Here is a 25,369-nt window from a genome sequence, read left to right on the forward strand (position 1 = left end):
GGGAAGTAAGTATGGTCTTGTTATTGTTGATGATTTTTCTCGCTTCACTTGGGTATTCTTTTTGCAGGATAAATCAGAAACCCAAGGGACCCTAAAGCGCTTTCTAAGGAGAGCTCAAAACGAATTTGAGCTCAAGGTGAAAAAGATAGGAAGCGACAATGGGTCCGAGTTCAAGAACTTACAAGTGGAGGAGTACCTTGAGGAGGAAGGAATCAAGCACGAGTTCTCCGCTCCCTACACACCACAGCAAAATGGTGTAGTAGAGAGGAAGAACAGGACGCTTATCGACATAGCGAGGACGATGCTTGGAGAATTCAAGACGCCCGAGCGATTTTGGTCGGAAGCCGTGAACACAGCTTGCCACGCCATAAACCGGGTCTACCTTCATCGCCTCCTCAAGAAGACCTCGTATGAACTTCTAACCGGTAACAAATCCAACGTTTCATACTTTCGTGTATTTGGGAGTAAATGTTATATTCTAGTAAAGAAAGGTAGAAATTCTAAATTTGCTCCCAAGGCTGTAGAAGGGTTTTTACTAGGTTATGACTCAAGTACAAAGGCGTATAGAGTCTTCAACAAGTCATCGGGTTTGGTTGAAGTCTCTAGCGACGTTGTATTTGATGAAACTAATGGCTCTCCAAGAGAGCAAGTTGATCTTGATGATGCAGATGAAGATGACGTTCCAACGGCCGCAATTCGCACCATGGCGATTGGAGATGTGCGACCACAGGAACAAAAAGAGCAAGATCAACCTTCTTCCTCAACGATGGTGCATCCCTCAACTCAAGACGATGAACAGGTTCCTCAAGAGGAGGCGTGTGATCAAGGGGGAGCACAAGAAGACCAAGTTATGGAGGAAGAAGCACCACAGACCCCTCCAACCCAAGTCCGAGCGACGATTCAAAGGAATCATCCCATCGATCAGATTCTGGGTGATATAAGCAAGGGAGTAACTACTCGCTCACATCTAGCTAATTTTTGTGAGCATTACTCGTTTGTCTCTTCTATTGAGCCTTTCAGGGTAGAAGAGGCCTTGCAAGATACGAACTGGGTGTTGGCCATGTAGAAAGAGCTCAACAACTTCAAGAGGAATGAAGTTTGGACTCTGGTGCCACGTCCAAAGAAAAACGTTGTGGGAACCAAGTGGGCGTTCCGCAACAAGCAAGACAAGCACGGGGTGGTGACACGAAACAAGGCTCGACTTGTGGCAAAAGGTTATGCCCAAGTCGCAGGTTTGGATTTCGAGGAGACTTTTGCTCCTGTGGCTAGGTTAGAGTCTATTCACATTCTATTAGCCTATGCCGCTCACCACTCTTTCAGGTTGTTCCAAATGGATGTGAAGAGCGCTTTCCTCAACGGGCCAATCAAGGAGGAGGTGTACATGGAGCAACCCCCTGGCTTTGAGGATGAACGGTACCCCGACCATGTGTGTAAGCTCTCTAAGGCGCTCTATGGACTTAAGCAAGCCCCAAGAGCATGGTATGAATGCCTTAGAAATTTTCTAATTGTTAATGCTTTCAAGGTTGGGAAAGCCGATCCAACTCTTTTTACTAAGACTTGTGATTGTGACCTATTTGTGTGCCAAATTTATGTCGATGACATAATATTTGGTTCTACTAACCAAAAGTCTTGTGAAGAGTTCAGCAGGGTAATGACACAGAAATTTGAGATGTCAATGATGGGCGAGTTGAACTACTTCCTTGGGTTCCAAGTGAAGCAACTCAAGGATGGCACCTTCATCTCCCAAACGAAGTACACTCAAGATCTTCTCAAGCGGTTTGGGATGAAAGACGCCAAGCCCGCGAAGACGCCAATGGGAACCGATGGACATGTCGACCTCAACAAAGGAGGTAAGTCCGTTGATCAAAAGGCATACCGGTCTATGATAGGATCCTTGCTTTATTTATGTGCTAGTAGACCAGATATTATGCTTAGTGTATGCATGTGTGCTAGATTTCAATCCGATCCAAGGGAGTGTCACCTTGTGGCCGTTAAGCGAATTCTTAGATATTTAGTTGCTATGCCTTGCTTCGGGATCTGGTATCCAAAGGGGTCTACCTTTTACTTGATTGGATATTCAGACTCTGATTATGCTGGATGCAAGGTTGATAGGAAGAGTACATCAGGGACGTGCCAATTCCTAGGAAGGTCCCTAGTGTCTTGGAGTTCTAAGAAACAAACCTCCATTGCCCTATCCACCGCTGAGGCCGAGTACGTTGCCGCAGGACAGTGTTGCGCGCAACTACTTTGGATGAGGCAAACCCTCTGAGACTTTGGCTACAATCTGAGCAAAGTCCCACTCCTATGTGACAATGAGAGTGCAATCCGCATGGCGGATAATCCTGTTGAACACAGCCGCACTAAGCACATAGACATCCGGCATCACTTCCTGAGAGACCACCAGCAAAAGGGAGATATCGATGTGTTCTATATTAGCACCGAGAACCAGCTAGCCGATATCTTTACCAAGCCTTTAGATGAGAAAACCTTTTGCAGACTGCGTAGTGAGCTAAATGTCTTAGATTCGCGTAACTTGGATTGATTTATAGCATACATGTGTTTTATGCCATTGATCAAGTTACTTTATGCATTTATGAGATTTATTGGTTATTTATGGTGCTCAAGTTGTGCAAGTGATCCCCGGACCTTACAAGTCCATGTGTGAATGATGCACATATTTAGGGGGAGAAGTGCTACAACTTGACCCTATGAGACTAACATTTGTGCTTGAGTTTACTTGATGTAGTCTCAAAGGTGAATTGAAAGGGAAAGGTGAACTTGGACCATACAAAGACTTCCACTGCACTCCGGTATTAGTGTACTACCTCCAAGTTCATTCTTAAGCTCCTATTGCCTTTTTGCTCTTAATTGACTTTTTGGTGAGGCAATGGGGTTAAAAGGGCCAAGAATGATCCCGTTTTGGTGCTTAATGCCAAAGGGGGAGAAAATAAGGCCAAAGCAAATGAATCAACTACCACTTGTGAAATTTTTAAAATGAGTAGAGTAGAACTTTTGATTTGTCAAAATACTCTTACTATCAAAATTTGGTCTCTTGTGGGGAGAATGTTTGATTATGGGAAAAAGGGGGAGTTTTTGGCTCTTAATCATTTTTACTCTTGGATTATCTCTCTTTGTGCACAAAAAAGTGTGTTTGACTTAGAGATAGGAAAATGAATTTGATTTGCAAAAACAAACCAAGTGGTGGCAAAGAACGATCCAAATATGTCAAATCTTGTCAAAGACTATTTTTGTTCTCAATTGCATTGATGTTGCACTTCTATTTGTTGCTTTTTGATGTGTTGGCATAAATCACCAAAAAGGGGGAGATTGAAAGGGAAATGTGCCCTTGGGCCATTTCTAGTATATTTTGGTGATTAAGTGTCCAACACATATTAAGTGGGTTATTATATGCCAAATGATGAATGAAGTGCAAATCAACAAAAAGGTATGTTTCTAGACTTAGTACATTTGTTTTGAGTACTAATGAAGTTATCTAAGTGCTAGAAACAGGAAAAGAAAAAGATTGGAAGAGAGTGTCTGTGTGCAGCCAAGACTCAGCACAGTCTGGCACACCGGACTGTCCGGTGGTGCACCGGACAGTGTCCGGTGTGCCAGGCTGGTCTCCGGCGAACTGGCCACTCTCGGGAAAACTTCGGCAGTGTACGGCTATAATTCACCGGGCTGTCCGGTGGTACACCGGACTGTCCGGTGAGCCAACGGCCGCCAGCGTAACGGTCGACAGCCAAATCTGCGGGCGACGCGTGGCCCGCTCCAACGGTCGGCAGGGGGCACCGGACTGTCCGGTGTGCACCGGACAGTGTCCGGTGCGCCAACCAGCCCGAAGTTGCAACGGTCGGCTGTGCCAGGAATGGAAGGAAATCGCGCACCGGACATGAACAATGGCTGTCCGGTGGCGCACCGGACTGTCCGGTGCGCCACCCGACAGAAGGCAAGATTAGCCTTCCAAGAATGCCTCCAACGGCTCCTAGCTGCCTTGGGGCTATAAAAGGGACCCCTAGGCGCATGGAGGAGTAACCCAAGCATACTTTGAGCATTCTAAGTCTTCCACACTCCGTCTCTGCGCACTTGATCGATCGTGTTAGTGATTTGAGCTCCGTTCTTGTAGTGAACTCGTTGTGCTTCATTTTGAGCTCAAGTCTTGGCTTGTGTGCGTGTGTATTGCTGCGGATTTGTGTGTGTTGCTTCCCATCCTTACTCTTGTGCTTTCACTGTGATCTTTATTGTAAGGGCAAGAGACTCCAACTTGTGGAGATTCCTCGCAAACAGGAAAAGAGATAAGCAAAGAAAAGTCGTGGTATTCAAGTTGATCATTGGATCACTTGAAAGGGGTTGAGTGCAACCCTCATCCATTGAGACGCCACAACGTGGAGGTAGGCAAGTGTTATACTTGCCGAACCACGGGATAAACTCGCGTGTCTTTTGTGATTGTTTTTCTGTGATACTTGTGTTCGCAAGAGCTCGCTACTTAGCCATACTAACACTTAACCAAGTTTTGTGGCTATTAGTTGTTGAATTTTACAGGATCACCTATTCACCCCCCTCTAGGTGCTCTAACTAAACTCTTCACAAGTAGATTTGTTAGTAGACCCAAATATGATATCATCAACATAGATTTGGCATACAAACAAATCTTTTGCAACAGTTTTAGTAAAGAGTGTAGGATCGACTTTTCCGACTTTGAAGCCATTAGTGATAAGAAAATCTCGCAGGCATTCATATCATGCTCTTGGGGCTTGCTTGAGCCCATAAAGTGCCTTTGAAAGTTTATACACATGGTTAGGGTACTCACTATCTTCAAAGCCGGGAGGTTGCTCAACATAGACCTCTTCCTTGATAGGTCCATTGAGGAAGACACTTTTCACGTCCATTTGATAAAGCTTAAAGTCCAAACCTACGAGTGCATAAGTTTCATCAAAGTCCAAACATTCGACTTGTGAATAACCTTTGGCTACAAGTCGGGCATTGTTCCTTATCACCACACCATGCTCATCTTGCTTGTTGCGGAATACTGTGACACTATGAAAATCATTAAGTAAAACTAATACATTTAGTTAATAAATTTTTCATTGAAGTGTTTGTTATTTATTTCATTCGGAATGATTTTTAATTGCTCATAAGTAATTTTGAATATTGAATATCATTACTTCTTAAATTAAAATTCACATAAATAATATAACAAATATTAGTCTAAGAAATAATATTTTATTTATAAATAATTTTGGTTGAATATTATGAATTTTTATGGTTATTTGAATAGGTATTTCGAAATAAAAAAAAGAAAAAAAAACAAACCTAAACTAATCGGCCCATTAGGCCCATGTAAGGGTCGGCCGCCACTCTCTCCCTAGCTACCCTAATCCTAGCCGCCGCCAGGAGCTTCAGCGCCGCCCCTGCTCCCTGTCTCCAAGCCGCCGCCATTCCCTGGTCCTCTCTCTCCCTGCCTCTGTTTCTCTCTTCCCTCTCTCCTGTTCTCTCCCTCACGTGCGCAGCCCAGGTGCCAGGCCGCGACTCCGAGCCAGCCGGCGCCCAGCTGCGACCCATGCCGAGCGACACAGAGCCAACCCGACCGCGCCGTCGCGACCAGCGCCCCGGGCGCCCCTCCCCTTAAGCCGGCCAGACCCGACTGCGCCAGGATGCCGACCGCGCCACTGCACCGAAGCCCGCGCGACTCGACCACCCAGGCGCCGAGTACCGCGCGCCAGGAACCGCCAGAAGCCGACCCGACCCTCGTCTGTTCGTCACGCGTGTAATGAAGCTTCAAGACAACAGTTTCTTCCCTCCATTACTCTCCCTGCATTCAAGCTCCTTGAATGTCATCAATGGCATGACGCCGCCCTCTCATCTCCCCTCGCCCTCGCCTATAAATTGGACAGTGGTGCCCATGAGCTCTCCCTCCCCGAACTCGCCATCTCTCCCTCGCTCCCCTTGCTCTCGCCATAGGCCGCGCCCGCGTCGTTGAACGCCCTTCACCGGAGCTCGTCCGCGCAGCACCCCAGCACCCGCAGCAACGCCACGTACCCGCCGTCGAGCCCCTGCTCGCGCCGTGCCCAGCTCACCGTCGTGAAGCTCGTCGCCGGACCGTCCGCATCTGTACGTCGTTCGTCATCCGTGGAGCCTCGCCGGAGTTCGAACCCCGCTCGTCGACGTTCATCTCTGCGCACGAGCGAGAACCCAAGGTTCAAAACAACCCCCAAATGTTGATTTATGTTCTAAATCACGTTTTGAATTAATTTTTGAATCTTGCGATTTATCGTTGTAATATTGATGCGATTTGGCAATTCGTGTACGATTTTAGATATTCGACATATACGTGTAACCGAAATCGAACCCCGCGACAACGCTTTAATATGTGTATGATTTTTATAATTTTAATAAGTATGAACACTATTAACTACTTCCGTGGTTTTCGTAATAGAAATGTTTAAAATTGAATTTCGCTTTAGTGTGTGTGGAACAATAATTGTTAGTAGTATTTTAAGTGTAAACTTATGGATATAAGAAATTGAAATAGGAATTAAGCCATGTATTTCTGGTCGAATGAAAAATATATAGATTTTACTATTCATAATAGATGTATTCATAAGTATAGCACTTAATTACTTAGAATAGTAAAATGCTCATTTATGTCATAATAACCATGAATAGGTTATTAAAAGTCCCATTTAGTAATTTACAATTAATTCTTAGTATATTAATGTTAGAAGAATTAAATAAACATTTTTTAGTATACGTATAATTCCTATATAGGAAAGAAAGGAAGAAAACCAAAAGGATAGAATTTTGTAATAATATTAAAATAACTTAATTAGGCACTCATGCTTTCCTAATAAAGAAATGGATAGTTATGTTGGTAAATATAGGTTTCTTACTAAAGAATTAGAGAATTTGTTTCTAACTGTAAAACGACCTTTTAATAGACATCATGATTTTGATTTAGTTCATTATAGATGTTTAAGTATAGCTGTACTAAATAGTAATATGTTATATAACTTTTCTAATAATGATATAATGGCTTAATTAAGTGCTCACACCATCATAACTAAAATGGTAGTTAATACCAAAAAAAATATTATTCATTTTAATTATCCAGATCATTTGTTCCTATGATAGAATAAAAGATAATTAATAGATTAATTATCCTCTATCATAATTTATTAGTCGCACCTATTGTCAACTTGTTCATAACTAGTTATACGGGCTTGATTAATTATTTTATCACATTTAGTCCATGTTATATAAATCATTTAGTTTTTCATAAAGGGTAAAATAAAGTAATAACTAAAACGTTACTTTATATATTGACTTTAAATATAATAATATAGGCTATGTGCTTTTTAACGACATTAAATGATGGTTATGCATTCATTATCTTTTGCATGAAAATCCACTTAAGGTCCATAACCTAACTCGTCTTAAATAGGTGATTAATAATATAATTATGATCTTTTCACTTAAAACCTATTTAGACTTATATCTTAATTTGTCATAAGTGAATGATTAACAATATGCTCCATAATGCTTCTACAATCAATAACGTGATTAGTAGCCCATTAACATTAGATATAACATATATCTTTTCTAAAATGTTAAAAAGGTTTAATATTGTTATAACGTGTTTTATCATCTTAATCGTAGACATATCACATATGACGTTTTATAAAAGATTAATTTGGTGAACATAATATTTGTATATTTTAATTAAGATATTTTTAAGCAAATGTCTTGTTTTATAAAGTATAGATCACATATTTTTGAAAAGAATACTTACTTATTATAACCATTACTTGCGATGTTTTTGAAAAGCGAACACTTATTCGTTAGGCTTTCTTTTAGCTTTGCGCATGGTGAATGTGGTATGTTATTGAGTGATGTTTGTTCTTCTTGTTTGTTTGTGTGATATTCAGTGGTTGATCTAGTAGTTAAGAATCAAGATCTATTGTTTGTTTGTGTTATAATATCTTTCTTATTCCAAACCTTGTCTCACCTTTTGTTTTGGTTGAATGTGTAGAATTGGATTGTGTTGTGCTGGTATGTTTGAATTCATTGTCCCTTGTGTTCATGATTGATTTGCTTCTTTGAAATGATTGTTGGTGTATTGTGTGACTTTTGTCTACAATGGCATCAGTTAGCTAGGTAAAACCTTAGATAGATGGGTTTTATCTGCTCTCTATAATCTGCCTTTGCTCAACCCTTTCGTCCCTTCCATTGTTCCATACCCATACAGATGTCAGAATTTGGAATGTCAACTACAAGTGATGTCACTAAGTGCAAAGAATGTGGTGTGTTGGCAAGTCAAAATAACACTCTAAATAAAACAGCTGATGAACAGACATTGAAGACACAAAAGGATGCACAACCAAACCAACAGACAAGTGACCTTGGAACATGTTGTTGTTGTGAGTACTATGGAATTCCTTGTCGCCAGATCAGTACAAACGATAGTGAAACTACAAAACAGAAGAATCGAATTTTATTTTCTGGCATAAAAAGACAAATGTTTCCCCAAGAACAATTAATAACATATTCTCTCATATCTAATGCACTGTCAGTTGATGAATTGCAAAGTATTCCAAAAAGGAAACATCACAAGGATGCCCAGCCCCAAGAAGAAACACATTAGTGTTACATTGATGGATGGACTATTACTTGCACACAGTTTCAGCCTCGTCGTCACATCAGGTCCAAGAAACAAAAAGGGAAACATGGAAAAAGTCAAGAAATAACTTCAAGAAAAACTTGCTATCAATGTGGACGTGAAGGTCATTACTTCCGTAACTGCTCTGAGAAAAGTTCACTACAGATCACCTCTGAGATGAAGCTATCTCAGTCTTCAGACATGCAATATGAACAAAAATGCAAAGAAACTTCTACCAACAATGTAAAGACAACTCCACCAGGTAACTTATCAAGTCGTGCTTGCTTTGGCTGTGGTGATACTGGCCATCTTGTTAATGGTTGTCCTAAGAGAGATGTGGAGATCAATAAGGTCCAAAAGAAAAGACAACATCCTCAAACTCATGCATCAACAAAGAATAAACAACGGAAAAAGTCCATAGGAAGGATAAGTTATGCAGTGACAGGAACCATTCCTTATGATAATGCAGTAATTTTTTGGAACAATAGTCATTCACACAACCATCGCCACCGTGTTGTATGATCCTCGTACAACACATTCCTTTATCAGTGGCCAGTTTGCAACAAAGTATGGTATCTTTAAGTGTCCCTTGAGATCAAGGAAGACCATCAGTGCACCCGAAGGAAAAATGTTAGGAAACTACATATGTCCAAATGTAAGTATTAAAATCAATGGGATAGATTTTCCAGCTGATCTTATAGTGATAGAATCAACGGGAAAGGATGTGATTCTTGGAAAGAATTGGTTACAAAGAACTAAGGCAGTAATCCAACATACTGAGAGAACCATATGTTTGGAAACCCCATCCGGAGAAAGAATAGTAGTTGAAGACAATCGACCTCTAGCCCGAAAGATTGGTACATCTGACAAGGAAGAATAATATATCATTTAGCTAGAAGAAGGAGTATGTCTCACGAAGAAAAAATGTATCAAGGTGTTTCCCCTTTCAAGATTTGTAATAGTGCTAAGTGTTATATGAATAAATTTGGAGAACCTCTCGCACCTATCGTGTTTTACCTCTTTATAAGAGAATAAAGTATGGTGTCATCTGCTATATGCAAACAATGTGATACTCTAGTTGCCCTAAAATCCCGCTCAAGTCTTTCTCTCAATTTGTGCTCAAAGAAATACTGTTGGATCAAAAAGATGATTTGGATATCATGCTCTGTAATTTATAAGGTTCAAAAGGATCTATGTTAAGGATTATAACACTTGTACGCTCTTGTAGTATGATGAAGCTAGGAGAAATATGAAACCACCCTTGTTCCTTGACTAATCTTGGAAATCAAAAAGTTGTGTTCGCCCTTTATCTTCATATCGTACAAGCCTCTTATGTAATCTTGTCTCACTATCTCTTTTACTCTCTAACTAGATGATGAACCCCAATGGAAATGAAGTAAATGATGGCAACGACAATATTCCTACCTTAACAACTATGAACGAGAAAAATGAGTCACAGAGATATTCGATGAATGGAATGAAGAACAACAAAAGGAATAGAAAAATGTTCGGATACATGATTAGACCACCTCGACCACAAGCAAAAGTCATGAAACACACGGATTCCCAAACAGAAGAATCAAGTCAGGCTCAGCTATATAAGATACAGACACCCAATCAATCCTCACCCCCGGTTGGTCAAGCAAAGTTGACTCGCAAAGAACTCAAAGCAAGAGGTGCTTGTTTCTACTGCAAGAATGAAGAACATATTATTCGCGAATGCCCAAAAAGCGTCTAGACCGACTAGAGAAGAAAGCTGCCAAGCAAGACCCAAACAATAATCCGGAAGACCAACCAGTTATAAGTACGATGATGAAGATCGCTTGATTAGTAGTCATTGCGGAGCGAAGAAACAATAAGTCCCTTATATTTAGAAGAGTTAAAGTGTGAACCAAGAACCTACGAGTAACCATATATCACCATTGTTTTCTTGCTAGCCTTCCCTAATCTCGAGGACGAGATTCTTTTTAAGGGGGTAGATTTGTGACACTATGAAAATCATTAAGTAAACTAATACATTTAGTTAATAAATTTTTCATTGAAGTGTTTGTTATTTATTTCATTCGGAATGATTTTTAATTGCTCATAAGTAATTTTAAATATTGAATATCATTTCTTCTTAAATTAAAATTCACATAAATAATATAATAAATATTAGTCTAAGAAATAATATTTTATTTATAAATAATTTTGGTTGAATATTATTAATTTTTATGGTTATTTGAATAGGTATTTCGAAATAAAAAAATAAACCTAAACTAATCGGCCCATTAGGCCCATGTAAGGGCCAGCCGCCACTCTCTCCCTGGCTACCCTAATCCTAGCCGCCGCCAGGAGCTTCAGCGCCGCCCCTGCTCCCTGTCTCCAAGCCGCCATCGTTCCCTGGCCCTCTCTCTCCCTGCCTCCGTTTCTCTCTTCCCTCTCTCCTGTTCTCTCCCTCACGCGCGCAGCCTAGGTGTCAGGCCGCGACTCCGAGCCAGCCAGCGCCCAGCTGCGACCCACGCCGAGCGGCACCGAGCCAGCCCGACCACGCCATCGCGACCAGCGCCCCTCCCCTGAAGCCGGCCGGACCCGACTGCGCCAAGATGCCGACCGCACCACTGCACCGAAGCCCGCGCGACTCGACCACCCAGGCGCCGAGTACCGCGCGCCAGGAACTGCCAGAAGCCGACCCGACCCTCATCCGTTCGTCACACATGTAATGAAGCTTCAAGACAACAGTTTCTTCCCTCCATTACTCTCCCTCCATTCAAGCTCCTTGAATGTCATCAATGGCATGACGCCGCCCTCTCATCTCCCCTCGCCCTCGCCTATAAATTGGACAGTGGTGCCCATGAGCTCTCCCTCCCCGAACTCGCCATCTCTCCCTCGCTCCCCTTGCTCTTGCCATAGGCCACGCCCGCGTCATTGAACGCCCTTCACCGGAGCTCGTCCGCGCAGCACCCCGGCACCCGCAGCAATGCCACGTACCCGCTGTCGAGCCCCTACTCGCGCCGTGCCCAGCTCACCGTCGTGAAGCTCGTCGCCGGACCGTCCGCATCCGTACGTTGTTTGTCATCCGTGGAGCCTCACCGGAGTTTGAACCCCGCTCGTCGACGTTCATCTCTGCGCACGAGCGAGAACCCAAGGTTGAAAACAACCCCAAATGTTGATTTATGTTCTAAATCACGTTTTGAATTAATTTTTGAATCTTGCGATTTATCGTTGTAATATTGATGCGATTTGGCGATTCATGTACGATTTTAGATATTCGACATATACGTGTAACCGAAATCAAACCCCGCGACAACGCTTTAATATGTGTATGCTTTTTATAATTTTAATAAGTACGAACACTATTCACTACTTCCGTGGTTTTCGTACTAGAAATGTTTAAAATTGAATTTCGCTTTAGTGTGTGTCGAACAATAATTGTTAGTAGTATTTTAAGTGTAAACTTATGGATATAAGAAATTGAAATAGGAATTAAGCCACGTATTTCCGGTCGAATGAAAAATGTATAGATTTTACTATTCATAATAGATGTATTCATAAGTATAGCACTTAATTACTTAGAATAGTAAAATGCACATTTATGTCATAATAACCATGAATAGGTTATTAAAAGTCCCATTTAGTAATTTACAATTAATTCTTAGTATATTAATGTTAGAAGAATTAAATAAACAATTTTTAGTATACGTATAATTCCTATATAGGAAAGAAAGGAAGAAAACCAAAAGGATAGAATTTTGTAATAATATTAAAATAACTTAATTAGGCACTCATGCTTTCCTAATAAAGAAATGGATAGTTATGTTGGTAAATATAGGTTTCTTACTAAAGAATTAGAGAATTTGTTTCTAACTGTAAAACGACCTTTTAATAGACATCATGATTTTCATTTAATAAGGTTCATTATAGATGTTTAAGTATAGCCGTACTAAATAGTAATATGTTATATAACTTTTCTAATAATGATATAATTGCTTAATTAAGTGCTCACACCATCATAACTAAAATGATAGTTAATACCAATAAATATAGTATTCATTTTAATTATCCAGATCATTTGTTCCTATGATAGAATTAAAGATAATTAATAGATTAATTATCATCTATCATAATTTATTAGTCACACCTATTGTCAACTTGTTCATAACTAGTTATATGGGCTTGATTAATTATTTTATCACATTTAGTCCATGTTATATAAATCATTTAGTTTTTCATAAAGGGTAAAATAAAGTAATAACTAAAACGTTACTTTATATATTGACTTCAAATATAATAATATAGGCTATGTACTTTTTAATGACATTAAATGATGGTTATGTGTTCATTATCTTTTGCATGAAAATCCACTTAAGGCCCATAACCTAACTCGTCTTAAATAGGTGATTAATAATATAATTATGATCTTTTCACATAAAACCTATTTAGACTTATATCTTAATTTGTCATAAGTGAATGATTAACAATATGCCCCATAATGCTTATACAATTAATAACGTGATTAGTAGCCCATTAACATTAGATATAACATATATCTTTTCTAAAATGTTAAAAAGGTTTAATATTGTTATAACGTGTTTTATCATCTTAATCGTAGACATATCACATATGATGTTTTATAAAAGATTAATTTGGTGAACCTAATATTTGTATATTTTAATTAAGATATTTTTAAGCAAATGTCTTGTTTTATAAAGTATAGATCACATATTTTTGAAAAGAATACTTACTTATTATAACCATTACTTGCGATATTTTTGAAAAGCGAACGCTCTTTTCGTTAGGCTTTCTTTTAGCTTTACCCATGGTGAATGTGGTATGTTATTGAGTAGTGTTTGTTCTTCTTGTTTGTTTGTGTGATATTCAGTGGTTGATCTAGTAGTTAAGAATCAAGATCTATTCCGATCCGTGGAAGAACCTCAAGTTTTCAATAAGCAAGGCAAGTGGACTTCTCCCTCTGCATACTCTATTTGATCCCAAACAATACATTTAATAAAGTTTATGCTTTTGAATATATATGCATAATTTGATGGGTTACCTATTTAGATAACCTTTCCAACCTTATTCCTTGATCAAACCTGGGAATTATACTTTACCTTCGTAGCTATGCTATTGCTACAACTTAACTTTATGCAGTCACTCCCGCTTATGATATTAATGTTCCAAATGGTAAGTTTACATTATTGTTGTTAACCCGATGGTTAAACAAGATTATTGCATATTAATTGGAACATGGAATGACCACCTGGGAAAACAGTGCTACCATGAGAACTATCATGGCTCTGGTCTTGGCTAAATAACTAGGGAAGTCTTATGTTGGGTGTTGGTCGTGGTCGACCAGGAACGGGGGCACCTGGCAAGCGCTTATAGTACCGGCTCAGGAAGATTGGATACGGGCATAGTTCCCAAAGCTTTACCCTGTGGACTAGACTATAAGTTGGTTACGGTAGGTGTGCCTTATGCAGTTTGACCATTTTCAGCATTTGCGTAATGAGGACTCTAGGGAGAAGCCTCGTAGTGAGACCCTGGCCATTCACCTCGGAAGTGAATACGGGTCTAGCTAACCTGGGCAAGAAGGGAATCGCGACTCATGGGTAAAGATGTGCCACCTCTGCAGAGTGTAAAACTGATATATCAGCCGTGCTCACGGTTAAGAGCAGCCTGGACTCCTCACATGATAATTGAACTTGAAGATGGAAATAAATCAAGATCCGATGATCTGCCAATGGTTTGCTTAAGTGGTTTCACTTAAGTGTTTTTGATATACTCTTATACCTTTGTTTAATGGGAATACTTGGGATTGACACTTATTAGTAAGACAGGTGTTGTTAATAAAATGTTGACCAACTAAAATGCTTACTGCTCAACCTTAGCCTCACCTTGTTAAACCTGCATTAGTTTTTCCCCCACTTCCTGAGCCCCGACCATAAGTGAGCTCACCCTTGCTTAATTTTGATCAGAAGTTGCAGATGAAGATATGATGCTGAACTCCATGGATGCTAGTCTAGTGATACCCCCGGTCATCTTCCTATGGATGGATGTCCTTGTTTCGCTGTACTTTGATGAATAAAGGTTAAGATATTTTGTCTGTTCGAAGTGTAATATGTTAATATAATTGTTATCTACGCTTTTATGCATTGTTCTTTTGATATATTACACTTGTGACATCAACATATGTGTGGAAATAGATCCTGGCACACATATGCTATGCACCCGGCTCAGCCCCTTGGAAACGGGTGTGACAAATACCCACTTGGTACCTACAACATTTTGATTAGGACGTGGAACTAAATGCCATACCTCATTCCTCGTGAAGTTGTTGAGTTCCTATTGCATTGCCAGCACCTAATCCGGATCTCTTAGTGCATCCTCTATCTTGTATGGCTCAATAGAGGAAACAAAAGAGTAATGTTCACAGAAATGAGCAACTCGAGATCTAGTGGTTACCCCCTTATGAATGTCACCAAGAATGGAGTTGACGGGGTGATCTCGTTGAATTGCTTGGTGGACTCTTGGGTGTGGCGGTCTTTGACCCTAAATTTCTTGATCATCTTCATTGTCTTCATTATCATCGTCTCCCCCTTGATCATTGTCCTCCTCTTGAGGTGGCTCATCCTCTTGATCTTCATTTTCATCATCTTGACTTCTTGAGTTGGTGGAGATGCTTGCATGGAAGATGATGGTTGATCTTGTGCTTATGTAGGCTCTTCGGATTCCTTAGGACACACATCCCCAATGGACATGTTCCTTAGCGCGACGCACAGAGCCTCTTCATCATCTAGTTCATCAAGATCAACTTGCTCCACTTGGGAGCCATTAGTCTCATCAAACACAATGTCATAAGAAACCTCAACTAATCCAGTGGATTTGTTGAAGACTTTATATGCCCTTGTGTTTGAGTCATAACCAAGTAAAAAGCCTTCTACAGCCTTAGGAGAAAATTTGGATTTTCTACCTCCTTTAATAAGAATAAAACATTTGCTACCAAAGGCTCTAAAATATGAAACATTGGACTTTTTACTGGTGAGGAGTTCGTATGATGTCTTCTTGAGGATTCGGTGAAGATATAATCGATTGATGGAGTAGCAGGCGGTGTTAATGACCTTAGCCCAAAACCAGTCCGGAGTCTTGTACTCATCAAGCATGGTCCTTGCCATGTCCAGTAGAGTTCTATTCTTCCTCTCCACTACACCATTTTGTTGAGGTGTGTAGGGAGAGGAGAACTCATGCTTGATGCCCTCATCCTCAAGAAAGCCTTCGATTTGTGAGTTCTTGAACTCCGTCCCATTGTCGCTTTTTATCTTTTTGATCCTTAATCCAAACTCTTTTTGAGCCCGTCTTAAGAATCCTTTTAAGGTTTCTTGGGTTTGTGATTTTTCCTGCAAAAAGAATACCCAAGTGAAGCGAGAATAATCATCCACAATAACTAGACATTACTTACTCCCGCTGATGCTTATGTAAGCAATCGGGCCGAATAAATCCATGTGGAGTAGCTCGAGCGGCCTGTCAGTCGTCATGATGTTCTTGTGTGGATGGTGGGCACCAACTTGCTTTACTGCTTTACATGCGCTACAAACCCTGTCTTTCTCAAAATGAACATTTGTTAGTCCCAAAATGTGTTCTCCCTTTAGAGGCTTGTGAAGATTCTTCATTCCAACATGGGCTAGTCGGCGATGCCAGAGCCAACCCATATTAGTCTTAGCAATTAAACAATTGTTGAGTTCAGCTGTGTTCTCATTAAAATCAACTAAATATAGCTGACCCTGTAACACACCCTTAAATGCTATTGAATGGTCACTTCTTCTAAAGACAGTAACACCTACATCTGTAAAAAGACAGTTGTAGCCCATTTTGCATAATTGAGAAACAGAAAACAAATTGTAATCTAAAGAATCTACAAGAAAACATTGGAAATAGAATGGTCAGGTGATATAGCAATTTTACCCAAACCTTTGACCAACCCTTGATTTCCATCCCCGAATGTAATAGCTCGTTGGGGATCTTGGTTTTTTCTTAGGAGGAGAACATTTTCTTCTTCCCTGTCATGTGGTTTGTGCACCTGCTATCGATTATCCAACTTGAACCACCGGATGCATAAATCTACAAAACAATTTTAGGCCTTGTTCTTAGGTACCCAAATAGTCTTGGGTCCTTTGATGTTAGAAACAAGCACCTTGGGTACCCAAACACAAGTCTTGGAGCTCTTGTGTTTGCCCCCAGCATATTTGGCAACTATTTTGTCGGATTTGTTAGTTAAAACATAAGATGCATCAAAAGTCTTGAATGAAATATTATGTTCATTTGATGCAACAGGAGTTTTCTTTTTAGGCAATTTAACATGAGTTGATTGTCTAGAGCTAGAAGCCTCATTTTTATACAGAAATGCATGATGAGAAGCGTTATGAGGTTTTCTAGCATGAATTCTCCCAATTTTGTGCTCAGGATAATTAGCAGGATATAAAATGTAGCCTTCATTATCCTAAACCATGGGAACCTTGCGCTTAACAAAGTTGGACAATCTCTTAGGGGCATTAAGCTTGACATTGCTTCCCTGTTGGAAACCAATGCCATCCTTAATGCCAGGGCGTCTCCCATTATAGAGCATGCTTCTAGCAAATTTAAACTTTTCATTTTCAAGTTCATGCTCATTAATTTTAGGAGTTAATTTAGCTATGTGATCATTTTGTTGCTTAATTATGGCAATGTGATCATCTATAGTTTCAACATTATCTCTACATCTAGTGCAAATGGAAACATGCTCGACGGTAGATGTAGAGGGTTTGCAAACATTTAATTCTTCTATCTTAGCATGTAATATGGCATTCTCATTTCTAAAACAGGAAATAGAATCATTGCAAACACTCAATTCTTTAATCTTAGAAATTAAATTATCATTTTCAGTTCTAAGACTAGAAATTATATCATTGCAAACATTTAATGTATCAAGCTTAGCATTTAGACTAGCATTTTCATCTCTAAGACTGATAATTGAATCATTGCAAATGCTAAGCTCCTTAGTCAAGTTTTCACACTTTTCTACTTCCTGAGCATAAGCATTCTTTACTTTAACATGTTTCTTGTTTTCTTTAATAAGGAAGTCCTCTTAGCTTTACAAGAGATCATCGCTCTCATTAATGGTCTCAATTAGTTCATTTAATTTTTTTCTTTTGTTCCATGTTAAGGTTGGCAAAAAGGGACATTAAATCTTATTCACTATCACTAGAACTACCCTCATCACTAGATGTAGTAAACTTGGGGATGGTTCTAGATTGTACCTTCTTCTTTTTGCCGTCCATAGTCATGAAACACTTGTGGCCGACGTTGGGGAAGAGGAGTCCCTTGTTGACGGTGATGTTGGCAGCATCCTCGTCGGAGGAGGAGTCGGTGGAGCTCTCGTCGGAGTCCCATTCCCGACACATGTGGGCATCACCGCCCTTCTTCTTGTAATACCTCTTCTTTTCCTTCTTCTTTCCCTTCTTATCGTCGCCCCTGTCACTATCACTTGAATTTGGACATTTAGCAATAAAATGACCGGGCTTACCACATTTTTAGCACACCCTCTTGGAGCGAGGCTTGTAGTCCTTCCCCCTCCATTGCTTGAGGATTTGGCGGAAGCTCTTGATGATGAGTGCCATTTCCTCGTTGTCAAGCTTGGAGGCATCGATTGGAAGCCTACTTGGTGTAGACTCCCTCTTCTCTTCTTCCATCGCCTTGAATGCGACGGGTTGCACCTCGGGTGTTGAGGTGGCACCTTGCTCCAAGTTGACAATATGTTTGGAGTCCTTGTTCATAAGTTCAAAGCTCACAAACTTGCCAATTACCTCCTCGGGATACATTAGCCTGTATCTAGGATCCCCACGTATTAATTGAACTTGAGTGGGATTACGAAATACAAGGGATCGTAGAATAACCTTGACCATTTCATGGTCATCCCATTTTGTGCTCTCGAGGTTGTGCACTTGGTTTACCAAGGTCTTGAGCCGGTTGTACATTGCTTGTGGCTCCTCTCCCTTGTTGAGGACAAATCGACCGAGTTCTCCCTCGATCGTTTCACGCTTGGTGATCTTGGTCACCTCGTCCCCTTCGTGCGCCATCTTGAGAACGTCCCAAATCTCTTTGGAACTCTTTAACCCTTGCACCTTATTATACTCCTCTCGACACAAGGAGGCGAGGAGTATAGTTGTGGCTTGGGAGTTAAAGTGCCTAATTTGGGCGACCTCGTCCAAGTCGTAGCCTTCGTCCCCCACCTTAGGTACCTGCGCTCCAAACTCAACAATGTTCCAAATGCTTGCGTGGAGTGAGGTTAGGTGATGCCTCATTTCATCACTCCACATACAATAATCCTGACCATCAAAATATGGTGGTTTGCCTAAGGGAACGGAAAGTAGAGGAGCGCGCTTAGAAATACAGGGATAGAGAAGGGCATCTTACTATACTTCTTGCGTTCATGGCGCTTATAAGCGACATACGAGTCGGAGCTTGATGAAGTGGAGGGTGACGAAGTGTCGGTCTCATAGTAGACTACCTTCTTCATCTTCTTCTTCTTGTCACCCTTCCGATACGTCTTGTTGGAGGAAGAGGATTCCTCCTTATGCTGTGGCCGGACTCCCTTCAAAGGGTTATCCCCGAGCTTGCGGGCTTGTCGCCGGTCACGATCTCTCTCTTGGCGTGATCTCCCAACATCACTTTGAGTTGTTAGACTCTAATGAAGCACCGAGTTCTGATACCAATTGAAAGTCGCCTAGAGGGGGTTGAATAGGCGTAATCTGAAATTTACAACTTTAAACACACACTATAAGCTGGGGTTAGCGTTAGAATTTAAATCAAGTCCGGGAGAGAGGGGAAAACAAATCAAATGGAAATCAAGCGAATGACCACGGTGATTTGTTTTACCGAGGTTCGGTTCTAAAGAACCTAGTCCCCGTTGCGGTGGTCACAAAGATTAGGTCTCTTTCAACCCTTTCCATCTCTCAAACGGTCACTTAGACCGAGTGAGCTTTCTCCTTAATCAACCGGGTCACTTAGACCCCGCAAGGACCACCACACACTTAGGTGTTTCTTGCTTTGATTACAAGTCACTTTGGAACAAGAATGAGGAAGGAAGAAAGCGATCCAAGCAACAAGAGCGCAAATGAACACGAACACACACTCACTGAAGTCACTAGATGGTTGGAGTGAAGTTGGGACTTGGAGAGGCTTTGATCTTTTGATTTTATGTCTAGGAGTGAATGCACTAGCTTTTGTATTGAATGTGAAAGGGAAATAGGGTCAAACCTTTTCCTAATTGATTTTGGTGGTTGAATTGCCCAACACAAATAATTGGACTAACTAGTTTGTTCAAGATTATACATTCTACAGGTGCCAAAGGTTCAACACAAACCAATCAAAGAACAAGTTAGGTCTCAAAAGAAAGGAGCAAAAAGGAAACCGAAGGCTGACCTGGTCTGGCGCACCGGACCGTCCGCTTTGCCACCGTACAATGTCCGGTGCACCACCGGACAGTGTCCGGTGCACCACCGGACAGTGTCCGGTGCACGAGGGCGAATCAGCTCGAACTCTTCACCTTTGGGTTTCTCAGGCGCAGCTCCGCTATAATTCACCGGACTGTCTGGTGTGCCACCGGACAGTGTCCGGTGCACCACCGGTGCCACATGAGGACAATGCCTCCAACGGTCGACTAGCTTCAGGGCCTAACGAGAAGATGACGTGGCGGCGCACCGGACACTGTCCGGTGGCGCACCGGACTGTCAGGTGCGCCCATCGCCAGCAGACTTCACCAACGGCTAGATTTTGGTTGGTGGCTATAAATACCACCCCAACCGGCCACTTCAATGTGTGGGAGCCCAAGCAACATTCCAAGTCATCTAGTTGACATACTCAAGCCCTCCCAACCACATATATTCATTGATTCATCCTATACACAAGATTTAGACCACTACAACCAACACAAGTGCCACAAAAGTGAAAGCAAGCAAGAGAAAGCTACTCATTTGAGTTTAGCACTAGTGCCTTGTGAGATTCATTGAGAGATAGTGTGTGCCACATCTTTGTGTTCATTTGCGCGTGGAGTTTTGACTCCCATTGAACTTCCTCCAAAGTTTTGGAGGCTTGTAAAAGCTAAGCAAGAGACACCAAAGAGTGTGGTGGTCCTTGTGGGGTCTTAAGTGATCCTTGAGAAGAAGAAGAGCTCGCCGATCTTGAGTGATCGGTGGAGAGAGGGAAAGGGTTGAAAAAGACCCATCCTTAGTGGACTCCTCAACAGGGACTAGGCCTTCGAGGGCCGAACCTCGGTAAAACAAATCACCTGTGTCTCGTGTGCTTATTGCTTGTGATTTGTGTGTTCTTTCCTTTCTAAGTTTTCCTTGCACTACTCTTTGCTAATATTATTTGGCGTTGCTTTGAGTTAAGTTCTCATGTGGTGAAGCAACACTTTGCAAGAAAGAACTTGTGTTATTGCTCTTCTTATCTAAGCCCTCATGATTTATTCTTATAAGACTTATTAGTAATATTGATTTATCAATTTCACATTATTTGAAAGCAATACTCTTTACAAGCAAGGACTTAGTTTTTATACTTCGATAATTGTATATCTTGTTCTAACCACTAATCAAGGGATCTAGTTGGGGGTTAAAGTTTTAATTTTTAGGTTTCTCCTATCCATCCCCCTCTAGGCGACTTTCAATTGGTATCGGAGCTAGGCACTTCATATTGAGTCTAACAACTCGAAGTGATGGCTCGAAGAAGATCCCAAAAGAACAAGACCAAGGAGAACAAGGAGGTAACTCTTGAGATATTACTTTCCGATTGTTCTAATTATGATTCATGGGCTACTAGGGTGCTAAATGCTTTTAGAACCGTAGATCCACAATTAGAACAAATCTTATTCAAGAGTATTATACCTCCTAGTTATGATAGAAAAAATGCTTCCGACGAAGATCAAAGATGTATACGCTTAAACTATCTAGCTTATGACATCTTAAGTAATTCTCTTAGCAAAGAAGATTATCATGCCTTCATAATGAATTATAATGAATCTATTCGTGATGCGCATGATATTTGGACTAGAATTAAAACTAAATTTAATGTGTCCAAACATGATAGTTCATTTTGTGCTTCTACTTCCTTTAGTCTTTGTGATACTAACCCTTGCAAGGAAGAAGAAGAAAATAACCCATGGAGACCAAATGATGAATCCACCTCTCCAAAAGGTTTGTCTTCCCATCTCGATTCCCACATATGTTGTGTGGCTAATGAAAATGATAGCGGAAGCACAAACAAGGATGAGGAGGAAGAGAGAAGCTTCATGCAACTCTACGCTCGCCTAAGCCAAGAAGATAAGGTGGTCATGCTCAAACTTCTAGAAAGAGCGAGAGAGCAAAGCGAAGCTCATCAAAGGCTAGAAAATATTCTCTCCATGAAAATGCTATACTTTGACAAGTTGACTAAAGAACATGAGGAGCTAAAGTGCTCTCATGTTGATTTGGTCCAAAGGTATGAAACTATTTCAATTGAGCAAGATAACACTTTACATTGTATCGCTCAATCAGTAAATAGGATTGCCTTGCTTAAGGACCAAGTAGAAAAACTAAAAGATGAAAATCTAGCTTTTCAAGATAAATATGATATGCTTCTCTATTCTCATGAAAATCTTATGGATGATCATATCATATTAAATATTGCTCATGAGGTTGTGATAGAAAACTTAAAATCCCAACAACCTCACTCATGCACATGTATTCAAATTGAAACTACATTACCATGTGGTAATGCTTGTTGTCCGTCGACAAGCAAATCTTCCTTTGAGCTAGAATTTGCAGGAACAAAAGATGATACATATCAAAAGCTCAAAGAAGAAAATGAGAGGCTAAAAATGAGCTTGACACAACTAAAAGGGAAGTGCATTGCTCAACCTTCTCAAGATAACCGTGATCACATGGTGAAGAAGCTTGAGACGGGAACAACCGTGGCATGCACTAAATCCCTTGAAGAAAATGTCAAGGACTTGAGGATTGTCAAGAGGAAGGAACAAAAGAAGAAAATCAATACCTCTTCCAAAAGCCTCAACCACGCCTCCATAAAAGGTAACATCCAAGGTAATAATCAAGTCACACTTCACACTAAGAGAAGTAAGAAGTGTAGTGAATGCTTTGAAAAGGGGCACTCTATTAAGTCATGTCCCTATATTAAAAAATGACTTGATTATTAACAAGGATGACAAACTTTGTTTCAAATGCTCCAAGAAGGGACACTTGTTTAGGTCTTGTCCCCATTTAAAACAAAAAGGCATAGTGTCAGAAAAGAAAATATTCACTAACCATGTAGCAAGAAAGAAACAAGGAAAGAAGAAATCTTCAAGACTTGAGGATCGCCTATGCTACATATGCCGAAAGAAGGGACATCAATGCAAGGAGTGTCTCATTGGTAACAATCCCACTCCTAGCTTGTCAATTAATTCTCATGTAACTAGGCAACCCAAAATTGCAACTTGTGCTAGAAAGGTAATGAGTTTACCTAGTGCTAGCACAAAGGACGTTTGGGTTCCTAGATCTTTCTTGACTAACCTTGATGGACCTATCAAAAGATGGATACCAAAATATGCTTGACAAGTTGTGCAGGAGAAGGAGATGATATGAAGCTTTGGGGTGCTTGAGAAAGTCAATTCGAGTTTTATTAACTCAAGCTATCAATCCTCAATGATCTATATCCATGATTGACCCAAGGTTATTTTTCAAATTACTATATCTTAAACTCATATCATCTCGAGAGAAGATATCAATGTTGTAGGAAATAAAGAATTAATCTTATGCCGAAAAGTCAAGACCTACAACATGGAGGAAAGCCAAAGGATGGTAACAATTATACTTTTAAGTGCAAGTATCTTAAATTATCATTTCTTATGTGTCTTGTGTAGTCACATAGAAAAAGAAAGCACTTCAAATGTTCTTAAATTATGTCACCATTCTTTGAAGAAATTCCTCTCATATGGTAGATTGCATATTCATCATTCCTATACCATGGTAATCTACATGCTTTAAATTGTTGTAAGTATCTCATGGCATGCTTTACTGTAATCATCCCACTATTGCCATGTTCTAGATATAGAAAGATATTCCATGTTCTTAAAAGAATAAGGTGCCACGTAAGGAATTCAATTCCTTAGGACTCTTATAAAGGGAATCTCTCTTTATATCTGGAAATTGTGGGACTAATGTTTTTGTCCAAATAACCTAAGTAGTCCCACATGTAGAGAATAAGTTTCTCTTTGGAGATGTGTAATCTAACATGAAAAGAAAAGTCAATCCAATGATTTATGTTGTTTTGCCTCTTGCTTAAATTGAATATGATTCTTCTATATTTATCGCTCTCCATGTTATGAATTAGATTTATTCCCATAATCCTAAAGAATTATCTATGCTTATTTTGTAAGCAAAATTAAGCATACATCATGGAATAACCTAGTTCATATTATAAAGTTTCCATGCTTTAGTAATCTATTTTCCATTCATTATCAAAATGATTACACAAAGGGAAACTAGTGCTTGTGTTAATAATGACATATCTCTTGAGCCTTATTATGAAAATCTACAAGAGAGTAAGAGCAAGCCGCAAGCCTCAAGGGTTACTCTTCACCCAAAGGAAGAAAGGTAAAAGCAAAGGTATGGGAACTTATCTTCTTAATCAAATGTAGTTCCCATCAATGGTTATTTACTCTAAATTCTACCTATGTGAAGAATAGATTCTTTATTGAACTTAAGTCGGCTAGATGTGCATTCAATATCACAAATGCCTTGTCCATTAGAATCTAATTCATGCCTTTGCTATATCTACTCTCATATTGATAGGCTTCTAAGTAATGATAATAAATTCTATTTAGAGAAGTAAAAGTCCTATGATTGATCAAAATGTTTAAAAGGTGCTCATTCCTTCTTTCTAATAAAATGCACCTACATTAAGGATTTCACTTCATGTCTGTGTGACTTATGGATGATGAATTGTTTTTATTTCTATCTAAAAGAATCATCAGATACTCCCTTGTGTTACTAACATCTCTCTTGAGTATATTCAATAAGTTTGGAAGGAAAAAGAGATAACTGCAAAGGGAGGACTCGCAAATGAAAGAGGAGGACATCAAGAACAACAACACCTACTTGGATAATGAGATCTTCACAACATCAATGGTGTGGTTCTGAGCATTCTAAATCTTTTTCATTGTGAGAATACCAGACATAAATTGTTTATTGCAAATCTTATAAGCCTTGATCAAGATGTATAATGCTTCTCCCTATTCATCTCATTAAAATTCTTTGATGCATATCTCTAGGAGGAGTTTGTGTCTATATCTTAATTATGTTAAGGCTATTGCTTTATCCCAGTAATCCTATATAGTCTCTTGCACGAGAATAAGTCTCTCATGATGTATGCTACTACATATCAATCCAACTTGTTAAAATAATGTCGCTCTTATCAAGGATTGTTGCTTTCATTGCTAAAGTAGCATATTTATTGGATTCTCCTATTTTTGAGCTTATTTGATAATCAAATGCATATGTTGTTCTTTTGATCACATCTGGTATTTGTTTGATCATTGAATAACTTCGATTAACACTTATGTCTCTTAGTGCCGCATATTCTATCAATTGATATCTCTCTTGATATGCACTAAGCTAAAAGGAGAATTCATGATATATTTATGCAATTTGTGATCTACTTGATATATAA

This window comes from Zea mays, chromosome 4, assembly GCF_902167145.1.
Source record: "Zea mays cultivar B73 chromosome 4, Zm-B73-REFERENCE-NAM-5.0, whole genome shotgun sequence".
Classification (NCBI taxonomy): Eukaryota; Viridiplantae; Streptophyta; class Magnoliopsida; order Poales; family Poaceae; genus Zea; species Zea mays.